A 25,480-nucleotide genomic window follows, 5' to 3' on the forward strand; every position below is an offset into this window, starting at 1 on the left:
CTTCCCCACTGATTCTAGAATAAAATGTTGTGTGTATGCAGTCATAGTCAATGCCACAGATAGTTATTGGGCAGTAACTTATTTATCTTTTAAAGTTATGTCTTCTTAATAAGATGCTGAAAGCCATTATGAAACACCAAGGTTGCAAAGTCAGGCTCTCAAGTGTTACAGAATACCATAGCTAAAGTTGCCCATATAAACTTAATTGGCCCCCTAATGCATGAGTATTGTGAAAGCATTTGATCATATAATTAAAGACAATAGTTTTCTTATTCTTGGGATGCCCGCCTCATTAAGAGCAGCGATTGGATTGTGCTCACTGAGGGGGTAATTATTCAATAATTTTTTCTCATTCTCATGATTCCGTGAGTGGTCCCATCTCTTATTACTGCACACCTTCCAAGCCTAATGGTGAATACCAAACAATTAACTTCCTAAAGGGCAAATCTATTATTCTCATCACCATCTTCACAGAGCACTTTACGTAAGCTAGTTAATTTTAGAGCACATCCTGTGAAGCATGTGGATTGTAGCAAGGTATATTGGCCTCGTCACAGACAGAGAACTGACCATAATTACCAGAAGTCCAGGGACATTAGAAATGGTAAGGTTTATTTTGCTGGTGTGAGGTACTGATGCAGGCATGGGGACCCTGTGGCCCTCCAGATATTGTTGGACTACAGTTCAAATTATCACTGACCTTTGCTGTGGAAGTCTACAGGGTCCCCATCCTGAACCGATGGATCCATGTACAGCTGCCCCATCTGGTGAACTGCAGGTGGCACATTCTTACAGTGGAGGCTGGTTCATTAGGGCAAGTGCCCCACCAACCTCAGTTTGCCCTCATCCAGTCTCTACTTGCCTGTCTGGGGGGCAGGGCAGTAGCACTATTATTATTGTTGTTGTTGTTGTTGTTGTTTGATTTATATCCCGCCCTTCCTCCCAGCAGAAGCCTAGGGTGGCAAACAAAAGCACTAAAAACATTAAAACATCATAAAAACAAACACATTAAAATAAAACATCTTCAAAAAGTTACTTTAAAAAACTACCTGTCACCTTCCTTTCTCTCAGTGCTGTCCTTGCAGCAGTCAGCAGGGAGCAGGATGGGGGACAAAATTAGAATGCGCTGGCTCTGCCTGTCATTGGTTCTGGCTCCACTTCCTGTTTGGGCTCTCTGAATTCCGGTCCACCAGTCTCAATGGGCACCAGCCACCACTGCCTTCAGACCCTGGATTGACTCTACCTGCGCAGGCTGGCTATTGAAGTCTCCTGGGCAGGAAGGACTGTAGAAGAACTTCCTATTTCAGCTGACTTTTGTGCATGTAGAGCATTGCCATGTTTAGTCTTACCCACACCATGCATTTAAAACACTTTTATACCACTTGCAGAGTCATGGAGAATGTAAATGTATGGTGTGGATGTCACCCTGATATGGATCAGGGCCATGCTTAAGCTCTGTCCCTGATGTTGTCTCTCCTTCAACATCTGGTTCTATTGGATTACTGTAGCCTCTTAAAGGGGGTGTCAGCTGGAGGTGGAATACATTAATTGCCATTTTAACTGTTTGGCTTTTCTTTCTCTCTTTGTTTTGATAAACAATTCTGGGAATTTGATTGACGGGCAGTGTATAAATGCCCAAATGCCTCCTTGGCTGCCATCCCAAGGAACACGCCCCCTCCTGCATCCAGGGTTCTCCCCTCTCTCCAGCCCCACAGAAGTTACTAGAGATTCACACAATGATCACCTCCGTGGAGCAGAAAGCACTAGAGCTAACTGTATGCTGCTATTTGTAGGAGTCATTCCTAAGAAGAAAAGGCTGGATGCAAAGGCAATGACTCCATTTAATGCCCCATGGATCCAGGACAAAAGGCCTCAACCCCCAACTTTGCACCGCTGCATTTCTCCTTCTGCTGTAAAGCTTTCAAATCTGCTCTGGCTGCATCTGAGGAACTTGCAAAGGGTACCTGACGGACCACATTTGAAACTTCCTCTTCCTTGCATATCCGACAAGGAAGCCTAAGCATTATGGGGTGCAGGGGGAGTTGGAAGTGAACTCTTTCTCCCCCACCTTGGTCCCAAGAAAAATGGGAGCTGCTAGTATTTGCATTTCAAGGGAAGTTTCTATTGGTGCAATGCAGGCTTCCCTTGAAATGCAAAGAGCAGCTCCAGAGAGGCAACTTTTAGCAGAAACAGACAGACTGTTAACCTTCCCTCTGCATGCAAATATGCATGGTTACTGTGGCTGCTATTTACATAACAAAAATCATACATGTTAATTGCATTGATGCAATTAATGCCACATCTAGTTTGGCCCTATCCTAAAAGTATTGCTTTCAGCCTAGCCACCAGAGAGCACCCGGTCTTGGCTGTGGTAGTCAGAACTGAACACAATATTTCAGGCTAGGTTTTACAGAATCATGCTGTTTCTTCCTAGGTAAGTTTTTATGCACTCAGATGCATGCAGAAGTCTCTGCTCCCCATTAAGATTCAATGGCCTTTAAAAAAAACTTGATTATTTAAATGTATTTATTGTTTCATTTATGTACTGCCCTTCATTAAAAAATAAAAAACAAAAATCGTAGAGCGCTGTTTTCTTTCAACTCCCTGCCTGCCTGCCTGGGGCTGGATCATCTGTATAGATCAAAGCAGCCTGACAGCCCATGTCTTCCCCTTACTTTGTGTCTCTTTAGAGATGCAGTTGCAAAAAAGCTGTGGGGATTTATTGACAGAGCAGAGGATATTCTTTGTTTGCATGAGTTAATCTCCTTTCCTCCGATGCATTAATCTCCTTCAATAAAGATAATCCAATTTGGGTTCAGCACTTCAGGAAAGAAGTTTCCCCCCACTCACCCCTAGAAACGTGTAGTAGAGTTTAATGCTTGTGTCTAATGACTTGGAAGCACACTGATCCATAACCCAGTGCAGAGTGGAATAGTGAACAGAGTGCTTTAATCCAACATTAGATACACGCAGCAGCTTTTAGATCTCAGGCATATGGAAATAACCTGAAGGAGGTGGAATGCAGAATTTAGGAAGCTGCCCTGTATGGAATCAAATCACTAGTCCATCTAGCTCAGAACTGTCTACACCAGGGATGAGGAACCTGTGGCCCTCCAGATCTTATTGGACTGCAATTCCCATTAGCCACCAGCCACCATGGCCAGTGGTTAGGGATGATGGGAGTTGTAGTCCAGCAACATCTTGAGGGCCACAGCTTCTCCATCCCTGGTCTACACTGGCTAGTAGTAGCTCTGAAAGTTTTAGACAGGAGTTTTTTTCTCCAGTCCTACCTGGTGATTGAACCTGGGATCTTCTGCATGCAACACATGTTTTATCACCAACCAACAACCCTTAGCCCTATGTAATCATTTAGAGAATAGATGAATGTAATCAGTGAACTGGGATCACACTTACTACCTTTATACTTTACTGAAAGGTCTGAAATGAATGTCATATGTGCATGGACTCTGTCGGCATGGCTAGGAACTCTGAAAAAGGATTGAAGTCAGGAGTAGAATCAGTGGAAATGATCATGATTCTTCCCTACACATGTTCACTGAATAAACAGGAAGAGTGCTGTTGTGGTCAGGTCCTGCTTTCAGCTTCCCTCAGGCATCCCTTAGTTGGGCCCTCTGAGGACAAGATGATGGACTAGATGGGCCATTGGCCTGATTCAGCAGGGCTGTTTTTATGTTCTTATGCTCTTAACACCCACACAGGGCTTTTGCTTCTTTTTCTCATCTACACTTATTTATCACATACAAATCCTACCTTTCCTCCAAGGAGCTCAGGTTGGCATCCATACTTCTCCCTCTCCCTATTTTATCTTCACAACAACCCTGTGAGGTAGGTTAAACTCAGAGACTGTGGCTGACCCAAGATCACCTAGTAGGTGTCAAGCCTTTCCTTCAGAAAATGGAAGTCTTGTCCGAATGAAGAAAATAAAAAAGAACACAAACTCTGGCAAAAGAAATGCAAGAAGACAATAAGGGATGCTAAAAAAGAATTTGAGGAGCACATTGCTAAGAACATAAAAACCAACAACAAAAAATTCTATAAATACATTCAAAGCAGGAGACCATCTAGGGAGGCGATTGGACCCTTGGATGATAAGGGAGTCAAAGGTGTACTAAAGAACGATAAGGAAATTGCAGAGAAGCTAAATGAATTCTTTGCATCTGTCTTCACAGTGGAAGATATAGGGCAGATCCCTGAACCTGAACTAACATTTGCAGGAAGGGATTCTGAGGAACTGAGACAAATAGTGGTAACGAGAGAGGAAGTTCTAGGCTTAATGGACAATATAAAAACTGACAAATCACCGGGCCCGGATGGCATCCACCCGAGAGTTCTCAAAGAACTCAAATGTGAAATTGCTGATCTGCTAACTAAAATATGTAACTTGTCCCTCGGGTCCTCCTCCGTGTCTGAGGACTGGAAAGTGGCAAATGTAACGCCAATCTTCAAAAAGGGATCCAGAGGGGATCCCGGAAATTACAGGCCAGTTAGCTTAACTTCTGTCCCTGGAAAACTGGTAGAAAGTATTATTAAAGCTAGATTAACTAAGCACATAGAAGAACAAGCCTTGCTGAAGCAGAGCCAGCATGGCTTCTGCAAGGGAAAGTCCTGTCTCAGTAACCTATTAGAATTCTTTGAGAGTGTCAACAAGCATATAGATAGAGGTGATCCAGTGGACATAGTGTACTTAGACTTTCAAAAAGCGTTTGACAAGGTACCTCACCAAAGACTTCTGAGGAAGCTTAGCAGTCATGGAATAAGAGGAGAGGTCCTCTTGTGGATAAGGAATTGGTTAAGAAGCAGAAAGCAGAGAGTAGGAATAAACGGACAGTTCTCCCAATGGAGGGCTGTAGAAAGTGGAGTCCCTCAAGGATCGGTATTGGGACCTGTACTTTTCAACTTGTTCATTAATGACCTAGAATTAGGAGTGAGCAGTGAAGTGGCCAAGTTTGCTGACGACACTAAATTGTTCAGGTTTGTTAAAACAAAAAGGGATTGTGAAGAGCTCCAAAAAGATCTCTCCAAACTAAGTGAATGGGCGGAAAAATGGCAAATGCAATTCAATATAAACAAGTGTAAAATTATGCATATTGGAGCAAAAAATCTTAATTTCACATATACGCTCATGGGGTCTGAACTGGCGGTGACCGACCAGGAGAGAGACCTCGGAGTTGTAGTGGACAGCACGATGAATATGTCGACCCAGTGTGCGGCAGCTGTGAAAAAGGCAAATTCCATGCTAGCGATAATTAGGAAAGGTATTGAAAATAAAACAGCCGATATCATAATGCCGTTGTATAAATCTATGGTGCGGCCACATTTGGAATACTGTGTACAGTTCTGGTCGCCTCATCTCAAAAAGGATATTATCGAGTTGGAAAAGGTTCAGAAGAGGGCAACCAGAATGATCAAGGGGATGGAGCGACTCCCTTACGAGGAAAGGTTGCAGCATTTGGGGCTTTTTAGTTTAAAGAAAAGGCGGGTCAGAGGAGACATGATAGAAGTGTATAAAATTATGCATGGCATTGAGAAAGTGGATAGAGAAAAGTTCTTCTCCCTCTCTCGTAATACTCGTGGACATTCAAAGAAGCTGAATGTTGGAAGATTCAGGACAGACAAAAGGAAGTACTTCTTTACTCAGCGCATAGTTAAACTATGGAATTTGCTCCCACAAGATGCAGTAATGGCCACCAGCTTGGACGGCTTTAAAAGAAGATTAGACAAATTCATGGAGGACAGGGCTATCAATGGCTACTAGCCGTGATGGCTGTGCTGTGCCACCCTAGTCAGAGGTAGCATGCTTCTGAAAACCAGTTGCCGGAAGCCTCAGGAGGGGAGAGTGTTCTTGCACTCGGGTCCTGCTTGCGGGCTTCCCCCAGGCACCTGGTTGGCCACTGTGAGAACAGGATGCTGGACTAGATGGGCCACTGGCCTGATCCAGCAGGCTCTTCTTATGTTCTTATGTTCTTATGCCTGAGTAGAGATTTGAACCCTATTCCTAGTCTGACACTCTAACCACTACTTCATACTTCTGAAAGACTCCTCTGCTATTACACAACATCCTTTTCATAATTTCTAGAGGTTCTCCATTTTGGGGGAGCTGTGCTGACAACAGGTAGGAACCCTTTTATGAAGAGAGCTTTTTTTTTTTTTTGGTCTTGATGAGTTATTCCTCATCAGGATGCTTCAGGAATTCAATCCTGACTAATGTGCTAATCAGAATTTAGTTATCCACTGGATTTCACATTTCTCTGAATGCAGAGACATCGTTCATGGCAGATTAAAGGTAAAGGTGTCCCCGCACTTATAGTGCAAGTTGTTTCTGACTCTTAGGGTGATGTCTTGCGACGTTTACTAGGCAGACCGTATATATGGGGTGGGATTGCCAGTTCCTTCCCCGGCCTTTCTTTACCCCCCAGCATATGCCAGGTACTCATTTTACCGACCACAGATGGATGGAGGGCTGAGTGGACCTCGACCCCTTTTACCATTCGACTTCCTCCTTCCGTTGGAATCGAACTCCAGCCGTGAGCAGAGCTACGGCTGCGTTACCGCTGCTTATCACTCTGCGCCACGGAGGGCAGATTAAATGGCAGATTAAATATATCAAAATGCATTTAAAGGTTTGTATTTTTGAGATGAAATACATGCAGAACTGCCGATCTGGAGAGGAAATACATTCAGAACTCCATATTTGAGCTAAAATATGTTTAAAATATATATTTGAATGCAAATTTTCATGCAGGCTATTATTGCCTTGCAGATTAATGCAGAAGTGAACATATGCAAAAGAGACATGAAGGGGAAATCAGCTGACCCACGAACCCCTGATTTCTCATAAGATTCAAAGTTAAAAACAGAAGAAAAGCCCTGTTGGATCAGACCAAAAGCCTATCTACTAGCCCAGTATCCTGTTCTCACAGTGGCTAACCAGACCAGTGGCTGGAAACTGCAGGAGGGGAGAGTGCTCTCTTGTGCTCAGGTCCTGACTGTGGGCTTCCCATGGGCTTCTGGTTGGCCATTGTGAGAGCAGGATGCTGGACTAGATGGGCCACTGGCCTGATCCAGCAGGTTCTTCTTATGTTCAGACACCTATGGGAAGCCCTCAAGCAGAACATCTCCTCATTTGTGATTCCCAGCAACTGGTATTCAGAGGCATACTGCCTATAATCAGAGCTTGGAAAAGTTACTTTTTTGAAGTACAACTCCCATCAGCCCCAGCCAGCATGGCCACTGGATTGGGCTGATGGGACTTGTAGTTTTAAAAAAGTAGCTTTTCCAAGCTCTGCCTGTAATAGTGAAGGTAGAACATCACCACTATGGCTTATAACCGTTGAAAGAACATAACAGAAGGACATCAGCCCCAGCAGTCAGGGATTATGACAGCTGTAGACCAGCAACATCTGAAAGGCTGCAGGTTCCCATCCCTGCTCTGCACGGACTGGCAGAAGCTCCCCAGAGTTTTAGAAGGAGGTTTTGTCTCTAGCTTATCTGGAAATACTGGAGATTGAACCTGCATGCAAAGATAACATTCTCTCCCATGAATTGGTCTAATCCCCAGCCAAGTTGGTGAGAAAAGTTCTAGTTTTGAACTTTAAAGACCTTTGTAGCTAAGAACCAGGATACCTGAAGGACTACCTGCCTCTGTATGTATGTTAAAATCTTCAGCAGAGGATCTTCTGTGACTGTCCCTGCCATCTGAAGTATAGACGCAGAAATGTTTATTATTACATTTATATCTTGCATCTCCTCCCAGAAGCTCAAGGTGGCGTACATAGTTCTCTCCACGCAGTTTTATCCAGGTTCAAATCCACAGTCTGCCATGAAGCTCACTGTGTGACAGTCAGTCATGAAGTATCTGTGTGAGTCAGAGGTTTCAGTATCCCTACCCCTCCACATCTCTCCAGCCAGGCAAGTGAACAGGAATGGTTCCAAGTTTCTGGGGGCCCTCGGGCACAGTGGGCCTCTCACGACTACCAGCGCTGGGCCTGCTCACCCTCCTCTTATGCCTGGCTGGAATGTGGTCTTGAACTATAACAGGCTCTTTCACTTGCAGGCTCAGTGCCAGCAGGCGGCCAGGTCAGGTAGTAGCCCGAGGGCCCAAGAGCTCACAGGGGCCCATCACCACCAGGCCTGTCACCTCCTCCTGTTTTAGTTGCTGCTGTGGCCCACTAGCGCTGCTGCCACCACCACCACCTGCTGTTTCTCCTCAGTGCTCACCCATCCCCTCAGTGGCTGGATGCTCTGCCACAAGCCCTTCCACAGCCACTGCAGCCACCATCACCAGAAGCGAGTTAGGCCTCCATAGCATGGGAAGCTTAGCCTCACAGACACCATAGCCACAGTGGTGTCCATGAGGAGAAGTTTCTCCTGTCATGGAGGATGCTTCTAAGGAGGCAGGTGTCAGCTCTACACTGCATTAGCAGTGTCAGGGGGGGCTGGAAATTCCTGGGTCTTTGGCAGGGAAGGAAAGTCCTTAGCCAGCAGTCGGGTTGTAAATCTGCCAGGCCTATCCGAAGCATACTTGCCGAGTCAGAAGTCCCGAAGCGAGGTCAGTGGAGGTCCGGGATCAATTGCCAAGGAGGTCAGTCAAAGAGATGCTGCAGGGAAACTAGGTCTACACAAAGCCACGCCTGACGTTGCAGTCAGCAACAAGCTGCAGCCAAGGTGTGCCTTATAAAGAGCAGGATGGAAAGCAGGTGTGAGTCCTCAGCGTTTGGGCCTTAAGGAGACAGGCCTGCCTCTCTTCTGCCTGACCTTCTGCTGTCTACGTTCTGCAGGTGAGGGGGGAGTATCCTGTGCACTGTCTGTGTCTGGCTGCAGGGCCTCTGCTGTATCTGGGGTGCTCTGCAGCTGAGGGGGAGAAGGAGCTGGATTCTCAGGAGGCTCCTCCATGTCTCCTTCTGAGTCTGCTGCTCCTGGGTCTGCTGCTGTTACTCCCGAGTTCTCCTCATCTGAGGAGTCCTCTGACGGGGCCATGACAGCAGGGCCCGACGTGCTTCTGGCGGTGGTAACTGTGGAAGGGCTTGCAGCGGAGCACCCACAGCCTTCAGCCACTGAAGGAATACGCAAGTACTGAGGAGGAGGAGGTAGCAGCACCGGTGGACCACCACAGCAACAAGGATGGGAGGAAGTGACTAGGCCCAGTGGTGAGGGACTCTTGTAAGCTCCTGGGCCCTTGGACTAGTGCCCGACCTGGCTGCCCACTGGCACTGGGCCTGAAAGTGAAAGAGATGGTTACAGTTCAAGACCACATTCCAGCCAGGCAAAAGATGAGGGTGCACAGTCAGGCTAGTGAGAATTGTGGCCTGGGGATGAGTATCAAGAGCCAGATAGAGAAGACTGGAGGGCCACATTTGGCCCCCAGGCCTGAGGTTCCCCACCCCCGCTTTAGAACTCAGTATTGTCCAATAGAATTTCTTGGGGGTCAGTTCAAGACAAGCAAATCACTTCTTCACACAGCACATAATTTATGGAATTTGCTGACACAGGACATGGTGAGAGCCACCAGCCCAAACGACACTAAAGGGAGATTTGACACATTCAGAGAGCATAGCTGTATCAATGGCTGTTAATCATGACCAGTATTGGGAACCAGAGGCAGTATGCCACTATATACCAGTTGCTGGGAACATCAGCAGGGTAGAGGAGTTGCTTTCAGCCTATGCTTATGGGTTTCCACGAGGCATGCGGCTAGCCATTATAGAAAATAGAAAACGCATACTGGATTAGGTGGGTGTTTAGACTAGATGAACTAGATCCAGCAGGGGTGTTCCTATGTAGATACTGCAGTGGCAAAAAGACGTTTAATGCCAACCATGTTTTTGGCCCACTGACATGATAACAGTTAGTCAAGTTAAATGGTGGCAGCCCTGGTTGTATACTGTTTAGCCTTTGGTCCTGGGATATTGAAGTGTGGAAGCAGATACCATGTTCCTGCTGCCCATTGGGACTGGTAGGCCAGAAGGCAGGGAGGTCAACAGTAGATGGAGCCAGAGCTAATATAGGCAGAGCCAACTAATTCTAGTTTTGTCCTCATCCTCTTCCCTGCTGAGTTCTACATGGTTGACACTGAGACTAAGAAGGAGAAAAGTAAATGGGATTGCTGTCCCCTGGATTGGTTGTAAGTAAGAAGGCCAGCAGGTGGGGGCTGGCCTAGGGCAAACTGAGGTTAGTAGGTCAGTGCCCCATATATCCTAATGGAGCAGCCTCCACTGGCAGATTTGATAACAAAAACAGGCCTGTTGCTGACAATGGCAACCTAGTGTCCATTTTCTCCTCTTCATCCCATAATACAAGTGTAGAGGAACGTTTGGCCTTCCAGATGTTCCTAAACTCCACCATTCCTGGCCACTGTCTCCTCCTGCTACCAAACTTCTTGATGATATAGATGGGTGCTGTCATCAGGATTCACTTCTTCTGCAGTTACAGAATTCTCATTCTCCGCAACTTGTCCTGGCTTTCTAAAGCAGGAACTAATAAAGGCTTGCTTGCAGTTGACACACATTAGGACTCTTCTCAGTGGCTGATTAGCTTGTAGGATGTTGAAGACATAGAGACCCTACTGGGACTTGGCCCCAAAGAGTAAAAGACCTAAGACTCACACACACCAGGACCCCAGATGACTGTAGCCCTGACTGCAGTTTCCCCATCCCAGGTACAGAGAGACCACAGGTGAGTCAGTAATCAGCAGTCACAAAGTAACTAATCTGCTTTTTGCTCCAGTGGTTCATTTGCTATTCTAGTTAGAGGGGAAAATGATAGAACATATGTTTTGATTGAGAGGACAGGTTAGCAACGCTGTTCTCCATTTTTAATTTTATGTACTATGCTGCTCTGGCTTTTCCCCATCTCTCGGATGACACAATCTATTTTCTACAGAAAGTCAAATGGTGGATAAAAAGAAATTTGTTGTTGCTACTGGGTGCATGTTTGTGCTAGGTTTTGAGAGCTCTTTCAACCTCGAGCTCTGTCAACCTCTTGTCTTCCTGCAAGTCAAGAAAAGAGTTAGGTAGCAGAACTTGGTCTTCCCCTCGCCGGTGTGGGCTTTAGACTGGTTTCTTTTAAAGTTTTTTTTTAAGCTTAGGGGTTTAGAGACTGTGCTATGATGAAGTGCTTCTGCACAGCATTTAATCACTGCCACTTGATATTATAAGGCCACAGAAGCTTAAATTAAAGAAAATATATTACATAGATTTTGATTTGAAGAACCTCATTAATCTGTGTTTGCATTTGATTAAACTAAACTGAAATCACTTAGGATAATTCACCCTCCCATGTGCAAGAGAAAGGAATAAACCGATATAAGATCCAAATCTCCGTATTGTTAACTTGCATATTGCGAATTAAGTTGGGGATAATATGGGAATGCATTTCAAATGGACAAATGAGAAGCATTAGCAAATAGATTATTGGGACCAGAGAGAGATGGGAAGAAACATGAAGAATATTCATAGTGTAGGGGAGGATTATTGAAAATATAGCTTCTTATCCGAAACACACACACACACACACACACATATAAGAGAGAGAGAAAGATGCTTCCATGGGAGAGGGGAGAAGCTGAGCTCATTCCATCAGCTCTGCTGAAATACCAGCTGTAACTGGCACCTTCTGCCCCTGAACTGTTTGCATTCCAGCTGGTGATTAAGAACTACTAGTTCACTTTTGTGCCTGATTTGCTTTTTTCCTCTTCCCTTCCTGTCTCTTTTCCCTTTTGCGTTGTGTCTGTCAGATGGCTTGCCTGCAAGCAGGGGCTGTCTTGTTTTACATGATTGTATGCAAGTCTCCCTGGGAGCTTTTTTGACTGGAGGTGTGGGGGGGGACTTTATCTGGCCCTTGGAACTCTCCACAGGCAAACATGGGGTTTTAGGTTCAAATCCTTGCTCAGTGTGTGCATGACCCTGGGAGTTTTATGTAAGTCATTCTAGACTACATACAGCCCTATCTGGTAGGGGTGTGCTTCAGCTGTGTGTATGTGTACCAAGTAGTGTAGTGGCAAATTCAGAAGTGCAGGGTCACTTCATTTGACTCACACTATGCCCCCTCACAGCCACACCCCCAGGACTCATCATCTCTTGTGCAATTACAGAATTATAGAACCAGAATGAGGCTACCCCCCATTTCTCTCTGGGGGCTAAACATGAGCATTCTGCAATGAAGCAAAGTGTGGGACTAGTATTTGGGAGGCAAAGGTACCTTGCCATGAAGCTCAGTTCTCACTTACCCTAGGAGCCAATCAGCATGAAAGGGAAGGCATGCATTAGCTACTGGGAAGAGTCTTCTCAGTGACTGACTCACCTCCTTTCACTCTGATTGGCTCCAGTCAGCATGGACGGACCAGGAAGCAGATTGATAGCCAAGTAAGAATACTCTTCTCAGTGGCTAACATGCTCCCCTTTCATGCTGATTGGCTCGTACATAGTGACCCTGCTCCCCAAAAAGCAAGCGGTCTTTGATCCCTCCATGACCCTGAATGTCTACATCCCAAATAATGAGGGAGACTGAGGTGATTCAAGATGAGTCAGATCATAATGTTAGCAAGAGGAGTTGATGTGGATCAGAGAGTGTCCAACCTTTCAAGTTTCTCTGTTGCCTTGTTTTTTCCATAAAGTTAAACACACAGCCACCCCCACCCCCACCCCATTTTCTTTTCTGAGAAACCAAATCAAACTGACTGTGGAAATACCCAGAACTTGAGAGGCGGAGGGTGGAGGAGAGAAAGGTGTGAAGAAATGTGGGGGTGGGACAGGTGGGGAATCTTTCATTTAGACAGACTAGTCCAGCTTTTAATCACAGTGAATTGTTTTCTGAGAGCACTCCAATCACAGTGATTTGGGGGAAGGATGTTCTTCACATGGGTATCCTGACCAGCCATATTGGATTCAGACTCAGACTCACTGGTGTATTTCCCCCAGTTATGCTTAATGTGAAATCTCAGCTTAGATCAGTTGACAGATTATACAGTACTCTGCATCTCTACACAGCATAACTAGGCATGTCTACTCAAGCAGAGATGTTGCCGCAGCAATTAGACATGCCCCTTGAGACTCTTTAAATAGGCTCGTCGTGGTTTTCTATTTGTATGGGGAAGGTTTCTCCGAACAGGACTCCACGAGCAACCGAGCACTCCTACTAACAAGTTGAAAAGCTAGAGTTATCTGCTGGTCCCTGCGCATCAGCCGGCATGTCCTTGGCGACAGTAGCGGCAGCACTTCTCCTCTAACACTCCCTCTGGTTGAGCCTCCTCTTCCTCAGGAGGAGGCATGAGTGGCAACTCAGGCGACAAGGGCTGAGATGTGGGACAGGATCAATATCAGACACACTTCTTCAGTTGTAACTGGAACTATAGAGGTGGAGCTGTCACTGTCTAAACTGCTTAAGCCTTCTCGTGTTTCACCTCCCTCCCCCTGCAGTCCACTAGGCCCCTCCCTAGGGTCCCATTCCTCCTCCTCCTCACCCCACCAGGAATCTTCCACGGGGCTCATGACGATGGGTTGTTATTCTCATACGAGTTTTGACTGTGGGTTCAGGGTATAAGTGACAGAGGTAGTCTATTGGGGTGGCCTGCTTCTTTCCCAATTGATACTTTTCCTAACAAACCATTTAAAATATCTGCTCTCTCTCTCTTTTTTCTTCACCGAGTGTATTTCTGGGAAACAGGTGTGAGTACGTGTAAATAATGATGACTTTTCCAGTTTTTTATAACAATGATAAAATCCCCTAGCATGATGGGTCTCTTAACCTATTTAACTGAACTTTATCAGGGACACCTCTCTCATGTCCCCAGTTTTCAAAGTGATTGCCCCCTGTCAGAACCCCTCCTGTGTCCACCACCCTGTCACGGTCCCACCTCAGAGTCCTGGTCTCTTAATGGTTCTCTCACCGGCCCTAGCACAAATCTCTCAAGATCCCACTGCTAGGCAGCACCACCTGGCACTCCCTGTACACAATATTGCCTTGAGACTATGCCTTAGTCTCCTCCTGGCTTATTGCTACATTGTGTCTGGGTGCACTTACAGGCCACAACCTCCCTGTATCTTTGTGCCTATAAAGATTACAGCCCTGGGTTGTTTTGGATACCTGCTGATGCTACACTATCTCTTCACCGCTGCCACCATTGGTACTGTTTCCCAACCTTGATATATGCCCTACCCACCCTTCTGGTCTGTGAAACCCAGCCAAGGATCAGGCATTTTGGTAAACCAAGAACTGTTTATTTATTTACACAGGGAATAACAAGATTACTTAAAGGTTTAGTCAATGTGCGTGTGGTTTCATAAGATGTGTTACTATTTATATTTCTTTGTCATAAATAACCTGCCTCACTACCCGTCTAAATCCAATCCACCCAACAACCCTCTCCAAAACCCCTCTCAGAACTCCAACTCAGAACAACAGTCATTCTCTCATTTATACTTTCAGACACCCAGACACTCAGCCAATCATCACACAACATTCTTCAACATTCCAACCCATGTACTCCCCCCTCTCACTGAGTCTACTTACCACATATACTCTAATAAACCTGCACTTACCATATTTACAGTAATTACATTTACAGGTGCATCACCTCCCCCCAAAAAAAACTAGGGGAGAGACTCTGATTTCTATTCCAACTCAAAATGGTAAAGTCTATCACTGAAGGAAACCTGTTCCATCTATCTTTCTGAAATTTGGCAGGGTTCATCACCACGTAAGAGGTGACCATGACTGCAATTGGCATCAAACCATGATGTTACTCTGCTGGTTTACCAATCTTGTGTGAGTATAGAGTAGGCGAGACAGCTTTGTTATTTTTATTTGTGATTTAAACTCTCGTATTTTACCTAGCCCTTGGGGATGCTTGGTGTAAGCAGCTATATTGCTGCTATACTTTTTGCACTTATATTTTTATTCTAATAAAGCTACCTCTTATTTACCAGTGTGTGTTCATTACAGGGAGAACCTGACTCAGAATTCAGCACCTTGGCCAATTAGCCACAGACTACCGTATATTTGGGTATTTTGCCTGAAGGCTCCAAGACAAGGAGTGTATCTTTGGCTCTTGTCTTCTGGAATCATTGGCAGGTCTATTTCTGGCACTTTGGGTTTCCTCTTGGCCAGAATCAGTGACGAGGTTTAAGGGGTGGTGGCAGTCTACCTACCTTGCAGGGTTGTTGTTGGTTTACTCAGCCCTGGTAAGGGAGGCACGGGTTGTGCCTGGCCAGGATCAATTGCCCTGGGTTTGGGAATTGAGTCCTGGTAGGAACTGGCAGCAGTTCTTGACAGATGCAGACAAACTGGAATGAGTTCAGAGGAGGGGAACGAGGATGATCAGGGGACTAGAAACAAAGACCTATGAGGAGAGACTGAAAGAACTGGACATGTTTAGTCTTGAGAAAAGAAGACTGAGGGGAGATATGATAGTACTCTTCAAGTACTTGAAAGGTTGCCACACAGAGGAGGGCCAGGATCTCTTCTCGATCATCTCAGAATGCAGGATGCGGAATAATGGGCTCAAGTTACAGGAAGCCACATTTCGGCTGAACATTAGAAAAAACCTCCTAACTGTTAGAGTGGTACAACAATGACACCAATGCCCTAGGGAGGTGGTGGGCTCTCCTACACTGGAGACATTCAAGAGGCAGCTGGACAGCCACCTGTATGATATGCTTTAATTTGGATTCCTGCACTTAGCAGGGGATTGGACTGAATGGCCTTATAGGCCCCTTCCAACTCTATGTTTCTATGATTCAGTGATTCTATGACCCTAGTAGTAGTAGTAGTAGTAGTAGCAGTAGCAGCAGCAGCAGCAGCAGCAGCAGCAGCAGCAGCAGCAACAACATATTTATTTATTTATTAGATTTACATCCTGCCCTTCCTCCCAGTAGGAGCCCAGGGTGGCAAACAAAAGAACTAAAAACACTTTAAAACATCGTAAAAACAGACTTTAGAATATACTAAAACAATACATCCTTATATTAAAACAAAACATCCTTACATACCATGCTTCTGAGTACTAGATGCTGGAAACCACAGGAGGGGAGTGCTCTTGTGCTCAGGTCCTGCTTACAGGCTTCCCATGGGCAATTGGTTGGCCCCTGTGAGAACAGGATGCTGGATTATATGGGCTATTGGCCTGATACAGCATGGTCTTCTAAGGTTCTTATGTTAACATAGCAACAGAGATGGTATTATCAAAAGTTAGGATGGAAGGATCTGTCATTTTCAATTCCCCCAGTTTCTCATTTTTCCAATCTTAAATTCAGTTCTCCATATTTCTGCAGAAATATGTGGCTTTAAAGAAAATCCTCATGAAAATTTATCAGCATTTTGGTGCAAATTTCTTCTGGTAAACACAATTTTATATAGATTGAAGGATGGGGTAGAAATGTGTCAGATCAGGAATGGGAAACTTGGGGCCTTCCAGATGTTGCTGGACTCCAACTCCCATCAGCCCCAGCCATTTATGGCTAATGATCAGGGTTGATGGAGTTGTTTTCCAGCAATGGCTGAAGGGCCACAGGTTCCCCATCCTTACATTAAATAAACAAATACATAAAATATAAGAGGTGGATCTTCACATATCTCATCCCAGATATATGAGTTTTAGAGGTTGAAACCATCACTCGTGCATTTTAAATAGAATCACTGAGGTGAATTCAATCACAGCCTATCCTCCTAAGCATGGGTGGGGAGCCTACATTATACAGCAGGGGTAGAGAACCTTTTTCAGCCTACGGGCCACATTCCCTTATGGGCACCCTCCTGAGGGCCACATGCCAGTGGTAAGTAGAACCAGAGGCAAAAGTGGGTGGAGCAATGGTTGTAAATTTTACATTTGTGCAGGAAGCTACTTTCTGCATACATTCACACACCCTTCTCTGTCTTCCATCAAGGGAATAAAGAAGCATGATCAGAGTTTAAAGAAACATTCCAACCAGGAAAAAACACTCTAGGTACAAAACAGGGACAGTGATGGGTGTGGCCTGGGGACAGTTCAGAAGCAGACAGAGAGACCTGGAGGGCTGCATTCAGTGCTCATACCTGAAGTTCCACATCTCTCCTGTACTACTATTTTTGGGGGTATTTTCTAATACAAGAATAATATACTTGTATGCACACAAGAATGATACATCAAAAAGAAAAATGAAAACCAATAACATACATGAATACCATGACTTATAAAATATAAAATAAAAAACTCCAACATATTAATGATTACAGCCCTACACGGAATAGTTACTGGTTATTTTGATAGTGGAAGACAGTGTTTTTCAATCTTCCTTTAAGAAACTCTTTCAATACCAACCTGTCTGTCTGAAAACTCCAGTGAAGAAGGTTCTAGGATACACTTGCCAGGTCAGAAGCATCCCAAACCCTGAGATTTCAGGGGCGGGCCCTAGTGATGTCATTAAGCACAATACATCAAGCATCAATCACAACTGCTTGGAGCATACCACTCTCTGGTTGGAATGGCCCCTTTCACACTGCACTTTATTCCGTTATTCTGACAATTTATTTCCAGTTAATTTGCGAATAAAATTTGAGCTTTCACACGACATAACGGGTAGCTCCGGAATTCTGGTGGAATGTAGTGGAAGTTTAGCACTAAATTCCGCAATAAATGATACTTCAAAAATTCCAATAGCAGTCTGGGAAACCAGAAGATTGCGGGAGTTTTGCGCCAGCTGCTGCTGCTCACATGACAGCCATCCCAGCATGCAGTGCGTTCCTGCCCTTACCAACAGCCCTTCCAGCATGAGCCTTCGCGCACTGCTGCGCTGCCACCGCCGCTCCTCCCAGCCGATCCCAGCTGCTCCTGAGCCTCTGCTGCTGCGCTGTGGTGCCTCACAGCTGATCGCAATCGCACCTCTTTCAATCCCCCCACGCACCGAAAGAACAGGCCTCAAACCAGCTCATCCGGTGTTGCGTGAGGCCGAATGAAGGGGGGGGAAAGAAAAACTGTGCTCTGTACGTGAAAGACTGTTGCACAAAATGCCAGTATAACAGGTACTGTAGTGTGAAAGGGATTTTTGAAATATGGAACAAAGTGCTACTTTTTTAATCCTGTAAACTAGCACTATTAGCCCCATGTGTGAAAGCAGACAATATTGAAATCTAAATGAGAGTGCTCCCAAGTCCAGCTGAAGTGATGGGATCATTCCTTCTCACCTGCTTATGAAGCGTGGATAGGGAACATTTAATCTAGTCTACTTGCTTCTGGTAAGAAGGATTTAAGTGCCCTCAGGCCAGGCCAGTCATCAGAAGGCCATTGTAGGAAGAAGGGAGCGATGATGTGGAGTTGTTTGATGGGAGCCCTCAGTAGTTAAGATAGATGCCCCTGAAGGCTGCAATTCTAAGCACACTTACTAAGGGTCTAAGCCCCATAGAACTCAACAGGACTTACTTCTGAGTATATACGGTTGGGATTGCGGTGTTGATAAGACTTAACTAGGGATCCTCTGCAAAGATATCCCTATCAAGGCAGGATTGGCAACCCCCTGCCTGGAACATGACTGCTCCCAACCCTTCACGGCAGAGAGGGGTTTGAGAAATGAGTAAGAGTTAAGAAGATTCTCATCTCTACCCTTTCCTGCCTACCCTGTTGGCTGCTATAAACTCTGTTACACAGCCAACCCTTCCAGTGAGTAATACCTTCACAGGCAGCACCTTGGGAACAACAGCAATTGCAGCCACATTTCCCATTATGTGATTTCTCTTTTACCACTATTGGGCAAGAAACAAACCTTCATGCAAATAACAAGGTTCATCAGTGGGTTTAAGGGGGTTGAGCTGACCACATGGAACCACTGTTGCTTCTATGGATGTAAGGGAGTAAGGTCAAGAGATAAATGAAATGCAAATAGAAAAAGAAAAATGAAAGACACTGATGATTTCCTAAATGCAATACCATACCAACCAAAGATTCCTACAAGTAAGGCAGAAAACTCAGCATCCCACAACTAGTCAGGGTTCCTAACCAAAACTAAAAAAATGCTGGCAGCCAGTTAGTTAAGGTCACAGAAATCCCCATGCAGCACAACCTGACCTTGGGGCTGCAGTTAGTGCAGAATTGCTGACATGAGTGAGACCATATCAGCACATAATGCCTCTGCTCTGAAATCTGCGCTGTTGCTGATTTGCTACCAGGCCAAGTTCAAGGTGTGCTTTTCATGTTACTGGTGCCAGATAGTACTTGTTCTGCTCTTGTAAGAAATTGATCCTTTAGTGTGCCAACACCTACGCTTTGGAACATCCTACCTATTGACATTAGGTAGGCGTGTAGTGTTACCTCGGAGGACTTTTTCAGCAAAGAACTTCAGGAACAGGCTGGCTCATGGTGGCTGACTCAAACATTTGCAGGTAGTTTCAAGCAGCATTTTGAAGAAGACTGAGCCATCTTCAGATGTATGAATAGAAGAACTGAACATCTGGTAAAAGATATTTGCTTTCTGCCTCCACACCCCCATGGCTTTGACTAAAGGAACACGGAGACTGTGTTCAATAACGAGCTTTCATTTCAGGTCAACGCACTCTATAAAAAGCAATGACAGAAATAGTGAAGGTACAAAACAGGGCACTTGGAAGAAAGATACGCAAAGCTGGAGAATGCCATTTCAAGAGGGGGAAAATGTGAAGGAGTTTTTTGTCAGCCTTGGAGATGCAAAATAAGAGATTAAGGGAGAAAGTCTCCCAAAGTGCAGCCTATAAAGAGCAGTGGTTACAAGTAGCAAGTTAGCGCACCAGTGGTGGTTTCTAAAGAGAATCAAGTAAGATGGGGATTGCTGCTCAGAAAGATTTCTTCTGCCGTCCTTCTCCTCCCTGCACCTGGTGTGAGAATTTAAAAAGTAATAAAGGGGAAGGAGCACCTTAACCCTGGCATTTACTGAAACAGACACCTTTTTGTTATCAAGTCTGATGCTCTTTCAACCTGAGTCTCCTGATTTAATTACTGTGTTGTATGCATGTTTTATTGTGTATTTTAATTATGCATATTTATAATGGTTCTGTGATTATCTTTTATACATGTAAACCGCTTAGAAGCCTATTTTGGTATCAATACATAAATAATGAATAATAATGATGATGGCACCTTAGTTTCTCACGAATTTAATTTTTCAATGGTGAGGAATGGTTCCATTTTCTGAATACTGTAGAAACATGGATCAAGAAGCAGGAAAACAATTTAAATATGTAAGGCTGCTTTCACACATGGGACTGATTACGTTAGTTTAACAGATTAAAAAGGTAGTGCTTCTGTCCTGATTTCTAAAATCTCTTTCACACTGCAGTACCTTTTGTGTTAAGGAACAGCAGCTTTTTTAGCAGATAAACAGTCATTTCATGCAACTGTCTTTCACACGGCTTGTTTATGTCCCTCACCCATTATACATATACACACTGTTTCCCACTGTGTAGGAGGCATAAGATCTCATCTCATTGCCATGCAAGCCCTCTTCCTTTAGGATCTGACTTTTAAAATTATTTTAGTTGTATCGACACAGAGGTTTGTGGGGGAAATGCTGCTGCTATCAGTGCCGAATTTTCGTCAGGCAAAAAACCACAACAACCATGTGACTAAAGGGCGGGAACACTCTGCATACTGGGATGCCTGTCACTTGAGTGGCTGCAGCTAGCGAAAAACTTCTGGGTTCCCACCCTTGCTAACAGATTATTTCTGGTATCATTTATCACGGAAATTAGTGCTAAACTTGCACTATATTCCACTAGAATTCCAGAGCTAGCTTGTACATCGCATGAAATATCAAATATAATGCACAAATTACCAGGTAAGAAATCATCACAATAATGGAACAAAGTGAAATGTGAAAGCAGCCTACATTTGAATAGCACCAGTTAGCATTTTAGAATCTTGGAGGCAGGGATGGGGCAGGAATTCGATTCAGTTCTCATTCAAAGCCAGATCTATCACATTTGCACTTTCTGAATCAAATAAAACTGTTAAGCAGGCACTGAAAAGAGTACAGCAAAGGTGCCTGCCTTATGTCAATAGGTAGGGAGTTTCAAAGTGTAGGTGCTGTCCCATTAAAAGGTTTGCATTAAAAGGAACAGATATTATGTGGAGCCTGTAACAGTGACAGTAGTCTCCAGGTCAATCATATGTTGCAATTTAACAGGGAAAGGAGAGGGTATTCCTTCACATAATTCTCAAATCCAGAGCCATAATCTGCTTTTGGATTAGGCCAGATTGAAGGGGCCACTGCAGGTGCCATGTCCAAAGATACTCCACATAGGATTGGGAGAGTTCCCCCCCCAGCTTTGGTGTTTCAAGAAGTATAAACACTGTTCTCCATCCTGAGAGTGTTTTATCCCTGCTTCTCCTATTTGTTTTGCATTTCTTTGATCTTTCCCACTTTTAATTTACACATTACTGACTGCCTTTTAAATTGTACTTATTAAGTGTTTTGATATTTTTATTTCCTTATAATTTTGAAAGCCACAATAAAAGAAAGCAGAAATACTGTAAGAAAAAAATATTGATTTAAATGATTTGCAACTTTTTTGGGGGGTGCCATATAGCAATGCCCAAGATGGCTCACATAGTTGATATATCTTAAAGCCACTGCCTACTGTTGTCCATGCGGCAGTAAACTCCAGGATGGATTACTGCAGTGAGCTTTATGTGTGGCTGCCCTTGAGGTTAGTCTGGAAGCTGCAGTTGGTACAAAATGAGGTGGCTTGACTGCTTGCTGGGGCATGATATCACCAACATGTTACCCCACTGCTGAAAGAATTGCTACTGGTTGCCAATTATCTACCGGGCTAAGGTCAAGGTGCTGGTTTTGGTCTGTAAAATCTTATACAGCTTGGGACCAGGATAATTGACAATTGTCTCACACCTTATGTACCCAGTTGATCACTGCGCTTTGCAGGTGAGGGCCTCCTGAAGATACCACCTTATCAGGAAGTCCATTCTGCACAATATTGGAATTGGGCTTTTAGTACTGTGTCACTTATCCTTTGGAATCCCCTCCCCTTAAATATTAGACAGGCACTTTCTCCATTGTCTTTTTGGCACCTGCTGAAGACCTTCCTCATTCAACAAGCCTTTTAAGTAGAGACTTTTATCCAAGTCTGCATCAGTTTTGGAATTGTTTTTAATATATTTTAGGAGGAGGGGTGGGATAATTAATTAATAATAAGATTGCAAGAAAACATCATGGAAAGCTAGCAATAAAACACCAGTTTGGGTCACTAAGAAACAGAGATTAAACAAACCCTTAAGATTGTTGAAATAAAAAAGATTTTACCTGGCATTAGGAAAGAGGGCAGCTGGACCTTTCAGGGTGGAGAGTGCCAGTGTCATGATCCCTGAATCCAGCAGCAATCCTGGCCCAGAGTGATAGGCTGCAGAGGCACCAGCTGAGGAGCTGGACCAAGTTCAGGACTGTCATCTGGCTGTTGGAGATCAGGAGCCCACTGCACCTGAGATTGTCAGATAGGAGCTCCAGAAGAAACTCCTGGACCACCAAAGCCTTTAGGGAAGGACCAGGGCCAGGGCCAAGTCCCTTACAGACATCTTCCTCTGAGCTGAGCAGCCAGATGCTTTCCACTACACTTTACTGGTCCAGCAGCATCAGGCAGAAGGCTATGGAACAGAAAACTGTCCATCTTCAGGCCAGAGGATTACCCCTTCAAGATTCTGAAATTCTCCACAAGGGGGTAGAGCCTAGAAGAGGTAGTCTGGAGGCAGGGACTTCAAAGGCCTCACTCTGCTCCCAACCTCTGTTGGAGCACCTTGCCTGTTTGGTCCTGTCTGTGATCCTGCAACTCCAGACCTGGTATTAATCCCAAGCATGGTTAGAATTTTCTAAATATCTCAATGTTGAACTTACCCACACAGGGTTTTTTTCTAATTACTGTCTTGCTCCTTAATCTTGATGAGAAGCATGTCCCCCGGTTCCACTAAAAATACAAACAATTACTGCATTGCAATATGTGTGATCAGAATCATCATTATTTATCAAATATTATATGCATATTATACACCGAGACATTCCAGGTTTCCTAAAGTAACCAGCACACAGAGAGATACATGCAACAATGCATATAACTGCATCAAAATACTTATGTATCAATAGACTTGACTTTGCATATATTAGTCGGGCCTTTTTTTTAAAAAAAAACAAACCCTAATAATGCATGAGCAGTTTGGATATATGTGGACATTCAATACAGATGGTCTGATGTGAGCAACATTTGATTGTGTTGGAATTGTCAAATTCCATCCTCCACCTCAAATGCCAAGGTCTTGTCAAATTGCTGCCAGTCTTGTCAACGTTTTCTGGCTGACGGTGCTGAAAACTATCTTAGTGAATTTGTGGAGTGCATTTACTTTCTGAGCTTAACCCTCTCCTCCCCCAGATTATTGACCTACTTGAACATGTCACGAAGAGTGCCAATTAATGTCAAATGTGACAGCAGGACTCAGCCCAGCTTCAACTGGGTTTCAAACAGGTCAGTGAAATGTCCATCCTCGGTAATGAAATCCTGTCTCTTCCAACCTGGTAAGGGTTTGAACTTCTTCAGGCAAAGCTTCCATATCTTTATTTGCAGTCTCTCGTCCTGAACCAGCTGGCATCAGGGTCCCTTTAAGGTGAACGGATCCAACAGTATTTTTCTCCCATCCAAAAATATTACATTTGAAGAAGTTTTGTAGATTCTTGTGGTCCAAACTGTCTTCCTCCATCACTATATGAGGCAGCTGGTGGACTGTGAGCCTAAGATAAGCAAGCACACTTAAAAAAAAAGTCTATGTTAATTCCTAATATAAATCTGGTGGCCATACATTGTACAAAACAAAAGCACTATGCCAGGGATGGGAAACCTTTTTCAGACCAAGGGCCACATTCTCTTATGAGCAACCTCTTAGGGGGCACATGACAGTGTTAGGTGAGGCCAGAATCAAAAGCGGGCAGAGCAAAAAATGTAAAATTTACTTTTGTACAATAAGCTAGTTTCTACTCTCTCTCTCTCTCTACATTCCATCTAGGCAACCAAGAGTCATGATCAATGTTCAAGGGCACATTTCAGCCAGGTAAAACCACTCAAGGAGGGTGCAAAATAGGGCTAGTGAGGGATGTGGCTTAGGAGAAAACATGTGGCTAAATTGGGGGTGTGACAAGGGGACAGTCCCAAGGGCCTGATCAAGAGGCTTAGAGGGCCGCACTTGGTCCCCTGAGCTTGAGGTTTCCCACTCCTGAGTCAAGCAGACCTTATTTTCCATGTCTGGTACTGGTGAGACTGAAATTGTGCTGCTTGCCCCTGACACCTGCATGTTCTCAACCTTTATTACATATATATATTTATATACTTAAAATTTAAGACATTCATGTGTTGGGTTGTAGACATAATGAACTGTGTATATAGACCCCCAATGTGCATAGGTGTCAGAATGAGTTATATGCAGCCAACAGGCAGGAGCTGGGAGGTCAAGCAAGGAGGAAACTCTAATAAACACTATTGTTGGCCAGGTAAAGTCCTAACAGGAACAGGAAGGTGCCTTCCTGGAGTAGGAAGCCAGTGGCCAGTCTGGGTGGATGAAATCCCCTCCCCCATACCTGGAGGAATTCTTCCCTGCTGAGGGAGATGCTTTGACCTGGTAGCTTGCCACATGATGCAGCTGTGCAAATAGTTGTGGGTTCTTGGTTCTAGCTGTGGCAACTCCTGACAGAGTCCAATGGTGCAATCTGTACACCCCAATTTTGAACAGGTTGTTCAAATGGATTCTATGCATTTTGGGTCTCCCATGTAAGCCAGTACGCGATCATGAAGTGACCACCTTGGCACACATAGACAACAACATCAGGATAGGTCTAAAGTAGGATACAGATACTCAGACAGGGCTGTTTTCCATGGAAGTGTCCAAACAGTGTTAAATGCAAGTTTCTAGCTGCATCAAGGGCAGTTTCCACCACTACTGGGATAGTGTGCTAACCCCCTTATTATTTCATTACCCTGATGGCAGGATTTTTTTCCCCCTAGCAAGACTACAGGAACATATAAACAGAAGTTCAACTGATGCAGCTTTTCTTGGTGTGGAGATGCACTGATGAAAACATTCTGTTGGACCACAAAATAAAGGAATCCTGAGCAAAAAACCCAGGTCTGCATTGTTCAGTCCTTCACCACCTGTCCTCTCTCATTGTACTTAAACTGTATGCACTACGTTCTCAGTCTGCTTTACATTGCCTCAAACACTCAGAACATAATGAAATACTCATAAATATTCTGTACCACTTTCCTTCACTTCTGTGAGATCTAAATGCTGGAATTATTTTTTAAGATGTTTTTAAAGCTTTTTTTTTTAAAGATGTTTTATGGATGTTTTGTTTTAATATGTTTTTAAAGATATTTTGTTTTAATATATTTTAATGTCTGTTTTTGTGATGTTTTAGAGTGTTTTGTTTGCCACCCAGGGCTCCTACTGGGAGGAAGGGTGGGATAATAACAATAA

General features: G+C 44.4%; 1 long non-coding RNA gene across 1 annotated transcript in view; it reads left to right on the forward strand.

Annotated features, from left to right (window-relative positions):
• Positions 1 to 25,059, forward strand: part of LOC133371130 (uncharacterized) — a 67,030-nt gene extending 41,971 nt beyond the window's left edge. The window contains exons 2-4 of the long non-coding RNA XR_009759262.1: positions 23,389 to 23,481; positions 24,017 to 24,061; positions 25,009 to 25,059. This is a non-coding gene — a long non-coding RNA (uncharacterized LOC133371130). The remainder of the gene's footprint in view (positions 1 to 23,388; positions 23,482 to 24,016; positions 24,062 to 25,008) is intronic.
• Positions 25,060 to 25,480: the final 421 nt, after the last annotated feature.

This window comes from Rhineura floridana, chromosome 16 (genome assembly GCF_030035675.1).
Source record: "Rhineura floridana isolate rRhiFlo1 chromosome 16, rRhiFlo1.hap2, whole genome shotgun sequence".
NCBI classification, from domain to species: domain Eukaryota; kingdom Metazoa; phylum Chordata; class Lepidosauria; order Squamata; family Rhineuridae; genus Rhineura; species Rhineura floridana.